Genomic DNA, 12,745 nt, shown 5'->3' with positions numbered 1-12,745 from the left:
GCATCACTCTTTTTCTCATATCACAAGAAACCTCCATATATGTAAGATTGTTTTAAAAGTGAAAAACTGTTTTCAAGTACAACATCGTCATGTACCTATAAACAAATTTTATAATGACACTGAGATGTGTTTCACTTGGTAAAATCTTACTATAGTGCATGTAATAATTTCTGTGTTTAATTACCACTCTACTACATAGCAATAACAAGGAACTTCACCAAATTAAGATGAAGTATTATTACAAACCAGATAGATTTTGAAAAATTTCAAACACAGGCAATACGAAACCAAGACTGATTTCCAACTTGGAGTGGAGAATTTTGTAAGGACACTATAGAAACTCAATTAACTGACAAATATCAACTATTCCAGGCTAAATACAAGCTCTAAATACTTCAACTACTCATAACTCATAACAACAACATATTATACGACCGAAAGTACAGGTTGGAATATCTACAACATCATGAAAAAGATGAATTGCTACTCACAATAAAGATGACATGCTGACTTCCTCACTGCCACAACAAAAAGACTTGTACACATTTGTTGTCCAGCATCTCCAGAAAGACAAGCTTTGTCACTGCACCCAGTTCATAAAACATCTGCAAACAGTATACACAGATTGCATTTTAGAAAAATGTCAACGGTACTTTTTATCATTCACATGAACCTAGAGGACAAGGGATCCTGTTTTGATTCCTGGAGGCAATGCATGTTTTGCGTCACATATTTTTGATCAGAATGAGACACTATTTTACAACAACCACAATGCGTTCTCTGTTCCTCATATATGGTTTTATCAATTCATATACACATCCATAATTACCAGGTTCCAAAGCTCTTCATGTACACCAGTGATGGCGACAGAAAGACACACCTACTTAACATCAAAAGACACTCCACTAACATACCCCACATTTGCTATTCCTCTTACTATACTGACAATTAACTGTGCTGCAGCTACCAAAGTTACATAGCTCCTCAACTGACATGATGAAGCTGAAACCAAAGTAAGCACAAGAAGACTAAGATAAGTTGTTTAAACACATTTGCAGCAATATTTTTTCCACATATTTTTCTATTACAGCATAAAAACAACTATTACCAAAATATACACATATGAGCTAAATGTTATACATAGTTCTATAGTGGAACATATTCTGTCTTAGAATGACTGCACCATTGATATATCTCTGCCTGATGTAAAGGGAATAGTTTTTATGAGAGGTTGGTTAATAGAGAACATTAGGCAAACAATGGCACCTGCATCAAAGAATGTCATTATGCACTCATATGAAAAGTAATGGCGTTTATGATGTACAAAAATGCTATTTTTCAATCAGTATTAACACTGATGATACTGCTGTTCTATTAACAAAGAACTGCAGAAAGAGGCCATTCATGCTATTATATAATTCGCACACCAACTAGAATTACTGAGATGTTGACAAGTGTAACACTAGAAAGGGCTGTGCTCAGGTCACTCATTGATGCTTAACATTGTCACAGAGGTACTTTTCTTCATCAAGTTTGCTACACTCTGTACTTACAACAACAAAGACTAATGATGCCACCCACAGTTGGTTACACAGTCAACAGTTCCTTGTCTGTCTATGTAACTGTTGTTGCTTCAGATGTGATGGTGTGCCACCAGGCAAGTAGAAACCAGAACTGTTGAAACTCATTAAGATATACTGTTACATCAGCTCTGGTCTCTAGCTGCTCAATGACAATCTTCAACAGAAAATACAGGCATCTGTTTCATCATCCTTCCCAGTGACCTGAAACACCACTCTTTATGCAAACATATAGAACCATTATTTTCTTTTCATCCAATGGAAAATATTAGATTAAATTATCTGTGGGAAAGAGAGTTGAAGCTTGTCTCAATTTTCACACTTGCACTTCATGCTATCCCTATAAAAGAGGTTTATTATATTCTCCTATTCATTTCATAATACTAGCAAACACCTTGCATGTGCATCACTCTTTTTCTCATATCACAAAATTCCTCCATATATGTAAGATTGTTTTAAAAGTGAAAAACTGTTTTCAAGTACAACATCGTCATGTACCTATAAACAAATTTTCTAATGACACTGAGATGTGTTTCAATTGGTAAAATCTTACTATACTGCATGTAATAATTTATGTGTTTAATTACCACTCTACTACATAGCAATAACAAGGAACTTCACCAAATTAAGATGAAGTATTATTACAAACCAGATAGATTTTGAAAAATTTCAAACACAGACAATAGGAAACCAAGACTGATTTCCAACTTGGAGTGGAGAATTTTGTACGGACACTATAGAAACTCAATTAACTGACAAATATCAACTATTCCAGGCTAAATGGACCTGCTGCTCCATAGGACAAGGTGATCTGCAAAACAAAGTGTGAGTTAACTACACACATGTTACGCAGGGTGTTTTAAAAAATACAGACTTTTTCTCATCACAATATGCTTTCACTGAACGATAGCAATATATCCAAAACTACTTTAATATACTAACAACTCATAACATTTACAAATGCTCCACAATTCAATCTCTTGCCTCACAAAAACAATTCAGTAGAAAACTCAAGGAACTGATTATGAACACCTCCTCCATGCTGACCTTCATGTGATGATAAACTGAATCACTAGACTGAAATACTGGTCATGGAACATCTTATATTCCTTACTGTATTTTAACATGTGACATAACATTTCTCTTCTACAAAACTATTAAAACATTTTGGTGCCTTTCATTCCAGCAGCAAGGAGTACACTAAAAATTCGTTCCTGATCTACTCAAAGGGCAGAAACATTAGAAATAGTTAATAGCTATATCACAACATTATTTGTGCCATTGTAACATAATGTGTATTTAGTTTTTTTGCATTCTTATACTGGAATTGCACAGCTATTTGATTCTATACTTTAATTAGTGACATAACCAATCTCCAATTGCACCACTTTCACCTCTTTGAAGATGTGAAACTCCAGCTTAAGTATTACATCTCAAGCCATCATATTTGGAATAGTGCATAAGCTTTTCTCATTACACCCCAATTAACATATTCAGAATTATGCACTAATTTATAAGAGCCTCGTCCTGTTGTGCTCTTTACTTTTCTCTGCAGACTACATACAAAACATAGCATATTTTAAGAGTAAACTGCTCTCAATATTGATGAAATGTTATCTGTACAAAAATGATGAAATTTTACTGACTGGTGGCTGATATCAAGCTTTAAATACTTCATCTACTCATAACTCATTACAGCAACATATTATAAGTACAGGTTGCAATATCTACATCATCATGAAAAAGGTGAATTGCTACTCACCATAAAGATGACATGCTGACTTCCTCACTGCCACAACAAAAAGACTTGTACATATTTGTTGTCCAGCATCTCCAGAAAGAGAAGCTTTGTCACTGCATCCAGTTCATAAATCATCTGCAAACAGTATACACAGATTTCATTTTAGAAAAACGTGAATGGTACTTTTTATCATTCACATGAACCTAGAGGACAAGGGATCCTATTTTGTTTCCTGGAGGCAATGCATGTTTTGCGTCACATATTTTTGATCAGAATGAGCCACTATTTTACAACAAACACAATGCGTTTTCTGTTCCTCATATATGGTTTTACCAATTCATATACACATCCATAATTACCAGGTTCCAAAGCTCTTCATGTACACCAGTGATGGCGACAGAAAGACACACCTACTTAACATCAAAGGACACTCCACTAACATACCCCACATTTGCTATTCCACTTACTATACTGACAATTAACTGTGCTGCAGCTACCAAAGTTACATAGCTCCTCAACTGACATGATGAAGCTGAAACCAAAGTAAGCACAAGAAGACTAAGATAAGTTGTTTAAACACATTTGCAGCAATATTTTTTCCACATACTTTTCTATTAGAGCATAAAAACAACTATTACAAAAATATACACATACACTCCTGGAAATGGAAGAAAGAACACATTGACACCGGTGTGTCAGACCCACCATACTTGCTCCGGACACTGCGAGAGGGCTGTACAAGCAATGATCACACGCACGGCACAGCGGACACACCAGGAACCGCGGTGTTGGCCGTCTAATGGCGCCAGCTGTGCAGCATTTGTGCACCGCCGCCATCAGTGTCAGCCAGTTTGCCGTGGCATACGGATCTCCATCGCAGTCTTTAACACTGGTAGCATGCCGCGACAGCGTGGACGTGAACCGCATGTGCAGTTGACGGACTTTGAGCGAAGGCGTATAGTGGGCATGAGGGAGGCCGGGTGGACGTACCGCCAAATTGCTCAACACGTGGGGCGTGAGGTCTCCACAGTACATCGATGTTGATGCCAGTGGTCGGCGGAAGGTGCACGTGCCCGTCGACCTGGGACCGGACTGCAGCGACGCACGGATGCACGCCAAGACCGTAGGGTCCTACGCAGTGCCGTAGGGGACCGCACCACCACTTCCCTGCAAATTAGGGACACTGTTGCTCCTGGGGTATCGGCGAGGACCATTCGCAACCGTCTGCATGAAGCTGGGCTACGGTCCCGCACACCGTTAGGCCGTCTTCCGCTCACGCCCCAACATCGTGCAGCCCGCCTCCAGTGGTGTCGCGACAGGCGTGAATGGAGGGACGAATGGAGACGTGTCGTCTTCAGCGATGAGAGTCGCTTCTGCCTTGGTGCCAATGATGGCCGTATGCATGTTTGGCGCCGTGCAGGTGAGTGCCACAATCAGGACTGCATACGACCGAGGCACACAGGGCCAACACCCGGCATCATGGTGTGGGGAGCGATCTCCTACACTGGCCGTACACCACTGGTGATCGTCGAGGGGACACTGAATAGTGCACGGTACATCCAAACCGTCATCGAACCCATCGTTCTACCATTCCTAGACCGGCAAGGGAACTTGCTGTTCCAACAGGACAATGCACGTCCGCATGTATCCCGTGCCACCCAACGTGCTCTAGAAGGTGTAAGTCAACTACCCTGGCCAGCAAGATCTCCGGATCTGTCCCCCATTGAGCATGTTTGGGACTGGATGAAGCGTCGTCTCACGCGGTCTGCACGTCCAGCACGAACGCTGGTCCAACTGAGGCGCCAGGTGGAAATGGCATGGCAAGCCGTTCCACAGGACTACATCCAGCATCTCTACGATCGTCTCCATGGGAGAATAGCAGCATGCATTGCTGCGAAAGGTGGATATACACTGTACTAGTGCCGACATTTTGCATGCTCTGTTGCCTGTGTCTATATGCCTGTGGTTCTGTCAGTGTGATCATGTGATGTATCTGACCCCAGGAATGTGTCAATAAAGTTTCCCCTTCCTGGGACAATGAATTCACGGTGTTCTTATTTCAATTTCCAGGTGTGTATGAGCTAAATGTTATACATAGTTCTACAGTGGAACATATTCTGCCTTAGAATGACTGCACCATTGATATATCTCTGCCTGATGTAAAGGGAATAGTTTTTATGAGAGGTTGGTTAATGGAGAACATTAGGCAAACAATGGCACCTGCATCAAAGAATGTCATTATGCACTCATATGAAAAGTAATGGCGTTTATGACGTACAAAAATGTTATTCTTCAATCAGTATTAACACTGATGATACTGCTGTTCTGTTCACAAATAACTGCAGAAAGAGGCCATTCATGCTATTATATAATTCGCACACCAACTAGAATTACTGAGATGTTGACAAGTGTAACACTAGAAAGGGCTGTGCTCATGTCACTCATTGATGCTTAACATTGTCACAGAGGTACTTTTCTTCATCAAGTTTGCTACACTCTGTACTTACAACACCAAAGACTACTGATGCCACCCACAGTTGGTTACACAGTCAACAGTTCCTTGTCTGTCTATGTAACTGTTGTTGCTTCAGATGTGATGGTGTGCCACCAGGCAAGTAGAAACCAGAACTGTTGAAACTCATTAAGATATACTGTTACATCAGTTCTCGTCTCTAGCTGCTCAATGACAATCTTCAACAGAAAATACAGGTATCTGTTTCATCATCCTTCCCAGTGACCTGAAACACCACTCTTTATGCAAACATATAGAACCATTATTTTATTCTCATCCAATGGAAAATATTAGATTAAATTATCTGTGGGAAAGAGAGTTGAAGCTTGGATCACTTTTCACACTTGCACCTCATGCTATCCCTATAAAAGAGTTAATTATATTCTCCTTTTCATTTCATAATACTAGCAAACACCATGCATGTGCATCACTCTTTTTCTCATATCAAAAAAATGCTCCGTATATGTAAGATTGTTTTAAAAGTGAAAAACTGTTTTCAAGTACAACATCATCATGTACCTATAAAGAAATTTTCTAATGACACTGAGATGTGTTTCAATTGGTAAAATCTTACTATACTGCATGTAATAATATCTGTGTTTAATTACCACTCTACTACATAGCAATAACAACGAACGTCACCAAATTAAGATGAAGTATTATAACGAACCAGATAGATTTTGAAAAATTTCAAACACAGGCAATAGGAAACCAAGACTGATTTCCAACTTGGAGTGGAGAATTTTGTAAGGACACTATAGAAACTCAATTAACTGACAAATATCAACTATTCCAGGCTAAATGGACCTGCTGCTCCATAGGACAAGGTGATCTTCAAAACAAAGTGTGAGTTAACTATGCACATGTTATGCAGGTTGTTTTAAAAAATACAGACTTTTTCTCATCACAATATGCTTTCACTGAACGATACCAATATATTCGAAACTGCTTTAATATACTAACAACTCATAAGATTTACAAATGCTCCACAATTCAATCTCTTGCCTCACAAAAACAATTCAGTAGAAAACACAAGGAACTGCTTATGAACAGCTCCTCCATGCTGTCCTTCATGAGATGATAAACTGAATCACTAGACTGTAATACTGGTCATGGAATATCTTATATTCTTTACTGTATTTTAACATGTGACATAACATGTCTCTCCTACAAAACTATTAAGACATTTTGGTGCCTTTCATTCCAGCAGCAAGGAGTACACTAAAAATTTGTTCGTGATCTATTCGAAGGGCAGAAACATTAGAAATAGTTAATAGCTATATCACAACATTATTTGTGCCATTGTAACATAGTATGTATTTAGTTTTTTTGCATTCTTATACTGGAATTGCTCAGCTATTTGATTCTATTCTTTAATTAGTGACATAACCAATCTCCGATTGTACCACTTTCACCCCTTTGAAGTCGTGAAACTCCAGCTTAAGTATTACATCTCAAGCCATCATACTTGGAATAGTGCATTAGCTTTTCCCATTACACCCCAATTAATATATTCAGAATTATGCACTAATTTAATATTGCCTCATCCTGTTGTGCTCTTTACTTTTCTCTGCAGACTACATACAAAACATAGCATATTTTAAGAGTAAACTCCTCTCAATATTGATGAAATGTTATCTGTACAAAAATGATGAAATTTTACTGACTGGTGGCTGATATCAAGCTTTAAATACTGCATCTACTCATAACTCACAACAAAACATATTATACGACCGAAAGTACAGGTTGGAATATCTACAACATCATGAAAAAGATGAATTGCTACTCACCATAAAGATGACATGCTGACTTCCTCACTGCCACAACAAAAAGACTTGTACATATTTGTTGTCCAGCATCTCCAGAAAGACAAGCTGTGTCACAGCATACAGTTCACAAACCATTTGCAAACAGTATACACAGATTTCATTTTAGAAAAATGTCAACGGTACTCTTTATCATTCGTATGAACCTAGAAGACAAGGGATCCTATTATGATTCCTGGAGGCAATTCATGTTTTGCGTCTCATATTTTTGATCAGAATGAGCCACTATTTCTTACAACAATCACAATGCATTTTCTGTTCCTCATATATGGTTTTATCAATTCATATACACATCCATAATTACCAGGTTCCAAAGCTCTTCATGTACACCAGTGATGGCGACAGAAAGACACACTTACTCAAGATCAAAGGACACTCCACTAACATACCCCACATTTTCCATTCCACCTACTATTCTGACCATTAACTGAGCTGCAGCTACCAAAGTTACGTAGCCCCTCAACTGACATGATGAAGCTGAACCAAAAGTAAGCACAAGAAGACTAAGATAAGTTGTTTAAACACATTTCCAGCAATATTTTTTCCACATATTTATATATTACAGCATAAAAACAACTATTACAAAAATATGCACATATGAGCTAAATTTTATACAAAGTTCTATAGTGGAGTATTGCCTGTCTTAGAATGACTGCACCATTGATATATCTCTGCCTGATATAAAGGGAATAGTTTTTATTAGAGGTTGGTTCATGGAGAACATTAGGCAAACTATGGCACCTGCGTCAAAGAATATCATTACGCACTCATATGAAAAGTAACGGTGTTTATGACGCACAAAAATTCTATTCATCAATCAGTATTAACACTGATGATACTGCTGTTCTATTCACAAATAACTGCAGAAAGAGGCCATTCATGCTATTATATAATTCGCACACCAACTAGAATTACTGAGATGTTGACAAGTGTAACACTAGAAAGGGCTGTCCTCAGGTCACTCATTGATGCTTAACATTGTCACAGAGGTACTTTTCTTCATCAAGTTATCTACACTCTGTACTTACAACACCAAAGACTACTGATGCCACCCACAGTTGGTTCCACAGTCAACAGTTCCTTGTCTGTCTATGTAACTGTAGTTGCTTCAGATGTGATGGTGTGCCACCAGGCAAGTAGAAACCAGAACTGTTGAAACTCATTAAGATATACTGTTACATCAGCTCTGGTCTCTAGCTGCTCAATGACAATCTTCAACAGAAAATACAGGTATCTGTTTCATCATCCTTCCCAGTGACCTGAAACACCACTCTTTATCCAACCATATAGAACCATTATTTTCTTTTCATCCAATGGAAAATATTAGATTAAATTATCTGTGGGAAAGAGAGTTGAAGCTTGTATCACTTTTCACACGTGCACCTCATGCCATCCCTATAAACAAGGTTTATTATATTCTCCTTTTCCATTTCATAAAACTACCATACACTTTGCATGTGCATCTCTCTTTTTCTCATATCACAAAATTCCTCCACATATGTAAGATTTTTCCAAATATGAAAAACTGTTTTCGAGTACGACATGGTCATGTACCTATAAACAAATTTTCTTATGACACTGAGATGTGTTTCAATTGGTAAAATCCTACTATACTCCATGTAATAATTTCTGTGTTTCATTATCACTCTACTACATAGGAATAACAAGGAACTTCACCAAATTTTGAAATATTTTAACCCCAAGCGATAGGAAATTAAGACTGATTTCCAATTTGGAGTGGAGAAATTTGTAAGGACACTAACTAAACTCAATTGACTGACAAATATCAACTATTCCAGGCTAAATTGACATGCTGCTCCTTACGACAAGCTGATCTGGAACTTGTGCACTATGCACATGTTACGCAGGTTGTTTTAAAAAATACAGGGTTTTTCTCACCACATTACTCCTTCACTGAACGATAGCAATATATTCAAAATTGCTTTAATATACTAAAAGATTATAAAAGTGTACACCTCATAACATTTACAAATGCTCCACAAATCAATCTCTTGCCTCACAAGAACAATTCAGTAGAAAACACAAGGAATTGCCTATGGACAGCTTCTCCATGCTGTTCTCCATATGATGATAAACTGAATCACTAGGCTGAAGTACCGGTCATGGAACATCATATATTCCTTACTGTACTTTAACATGTGACGCTGCAAAACTTTTAAATAATTTTGGTGCCTTTCATTCCAGCACCAAGGAGTAAACTAAAAATTCATTCCTGAGCTATTCAAAGGGCAGAAACATTAGAAATAGCTTATAGCTATATCACAACATTATTTATGCCATTGTAACATAGTATGTATTCAGGTTTTGCATTCTTATACTGGACTCGCTCAGCTATTTGATTCTATACTTTAATTAGTGACATAACCAATCTCCAATTGCACCACTTTCACCTCTTTGAAGACGTGAGACTCCAGCTTAAGTATTACATCTCAAGCCATCATACTTGGAATAGTGCATAAGCTTTTCCCATTACATCCAAATTAATATATTCAGAATTATGCAGAAATTTATTAGTGCCTTGTCCTGTTGTGCTCTGTACTTTTCTCTGCAGACTACATACAAAACCTAGCATATTTTAAGAGTAATCTATTCTCAATATTGGTGAAATTTTATCTGAAAAATCTGTACAAAAATGATGATATTTTACTGACTGGTGGCTGAAATCATGCTTAGAAGACAACTTAGAAGACAAGGGATCCTATTACAATTCCTGGAGGCAATTCATGTTTTGCAAACATATTTTTTTGATCAGTATGAGACACTATTTCTTAGAACAAACACAATGCATTTCCTGTTCCTCATATATTGCTTTATCAATTCGTATACACATCCTTAATTACCAGGTTCCAAAGCTTCTCATGTAAACCAGTGATGGCGACAGAAAGACACACTTACTCAAGTTCAAAGGACACTCCACTAACATACTCAACATTTTATATTCCATGTACTATACAGACAATTAACTGTGCTGCAGCTACTAAAGTTGGGTATCTCCTCAACTGGCATGATGAAACTGAAACAAAAGGAAGCAGAAGAAGGCTAAGCTAAGTTGTTTAAACTCATTTGCAGCAATATTTTTTCCACATATTTATCTCATCATCATGATCATTTAAGACTGATCATGCCTTTCAGCGTTCAGCCTGGAGATAGTCCCCCTTATACAGTTCCTCCATGATCCCCTATTCGGTGCTAACATTGGTGCCTCTTCTGATGTTAAACCTATTACTTCAAAATCATTCTTAACTGAATCCAGGTACCTTCTCCTCGGTCTGCCCCGACTCCTCCTACCCTCTGCTGCTGAATGAATGAGTCTCTTGGGTAACCTTGCTTCTCCCATGCCTGTAACATGACCCCATCATCTAAGCCTTTTCGCCCTGACTGCTACATCTATAGAGTTCATTACCAGTTTTTCTTTGATTTCCTCATTGAGGACAACCTCCTGCCATTGTTCCTATCTACTAGTACCTGCAATCATCCTAGCTACTTTCATATTCGTAACCTCAACCTTGTTGATAAGGTAACATGAATCCACCCAGCTTTCACTCCCATACAACAAAGTTGGTCGAAAGATTGACAGATGCACAGATAACTTAGTCTTGGTACTGACTTCCTTCTTGCAGAAGAGAGTAGATCGTAGCTGAGCGCTCACTGCATTAGCTTTGCTACACCTCGCTTCCAGTTCTTTCACTATGTTGCCTTCCTGTGAGCATATGCATCCTAAGTACTTGAACCCATCCACCTCTTCTAACTTTGTTCCTCCTATTTGGCACTCAATCCATTTATATTTCTTTCCCACTGACATTACTTTCGCTTTGTAGATGCTAATCTTCATACCATAGTCCTTACATTTCTGATCTAGCTCTGAAATATTACTTTGCATCCTTTCAATCGAATCTGCCATCACAACTAAGTCATCCGCATATGCAAGACTGCTTATTTTGTGTTCACATATAGAGACATATTAATCTATTACAGCATAAAAAGAACTCTTACAAAAATATGCACAAATGAGCTAAATGTTATACTTTGTTCTATAATGGAGTTTTCCCTGTCTTAGAACGACTGCAGCATTGATATATATCTGCCTGATATAAAGGGAATAGTTTTTATGATTGGTTGGATAATGAAGAACTTTAGGCAAACTATGGCACCAGCGTCAAAGAATATCATTACGCACTCATTTGTAAAGTAATGGTGTTTACGATGCACAAAATAGCTATTCTTCAATCAGTATTAACACTGATGTTACTGCTGTTCTATTAATAAATAACTACAGAATGAGGCCATTCATGGTATTATATAATTCGCAGACCAACTAGAATTACTGAGATGTTGACAAGTGTAACACTAGAAAGGGCTGTGCTCAGGTCACTTATTGATGCTTAACATTGTCATAGTGGTACTTTTCTTCATCAAGTTTGCTACAGTCTGTACTTACAACACCAAAGACTAATGATGCCACCCACAGTTGGTTCCACAGTCAACTGTTCCTTGTATGTATATGTAACTGTTGTTGCTTCAGATGTGATGGTGTGCCACCAGGCAAGTAGAAACCAGAACTGTTATAACTCATTAACATATACTGTTACATCAGTTCTGGTCTCTAGCTGCTCAATGACAATCTTCAACAGAAAATACAGGCATCTGTTTCATCATCCTTCCCAGTGACCTGAAACACCACTCTTTATGCAAAGATAAAGAACCATTATTTTCTTTTCATGCAATGGAGAATATTTGATTAAATTGTCTCTGGGAAAGAGAGTTGAAGCTTGGATCACTTTTCACACTTGCACCTCATGCCATCCCTATAAAAGAGGTTTATTATGGTCTTCTTTTCCATTTCATAATACTAGCATACTCCTTGCATGTGCATCACCCTTTTTCTCGTATCACAAAATTCCTCCACATACGTAAGATTTTTCCAAATGTGAAAAACTGTTTTCAAGTACAACATCGTCATGTACCTATAAACAAATTTTCTAATGACACTCAGATGTGTTTCAATTGGTAAAACCTTACTATACTGCATGTAATAATTTCTGTGTTTCATTACCACTCTACTACA

Source organism: Schistocerca cancellata, chromosome 4 (assembly GCF_023864275.1).
Source record: "Schistocerca cancellata isolate TAMUIC-IGC-003103 chromosome 4, iqSchCanc2.1, whole genome shotgun sequence".
In the NCBI taxonomy this organism is placed as follows: domain Eukaryota; kingdom Metazoa; phylum Arthropoda; class Insecta; order Orthoptera; family Acrididae; genus Schistocerca; species Schistocerca cancellata.
The sequence above is the reverse complement of the archived record's forward strand: the minus strand, read 5'-3'. Positions refer to the sequence as shown.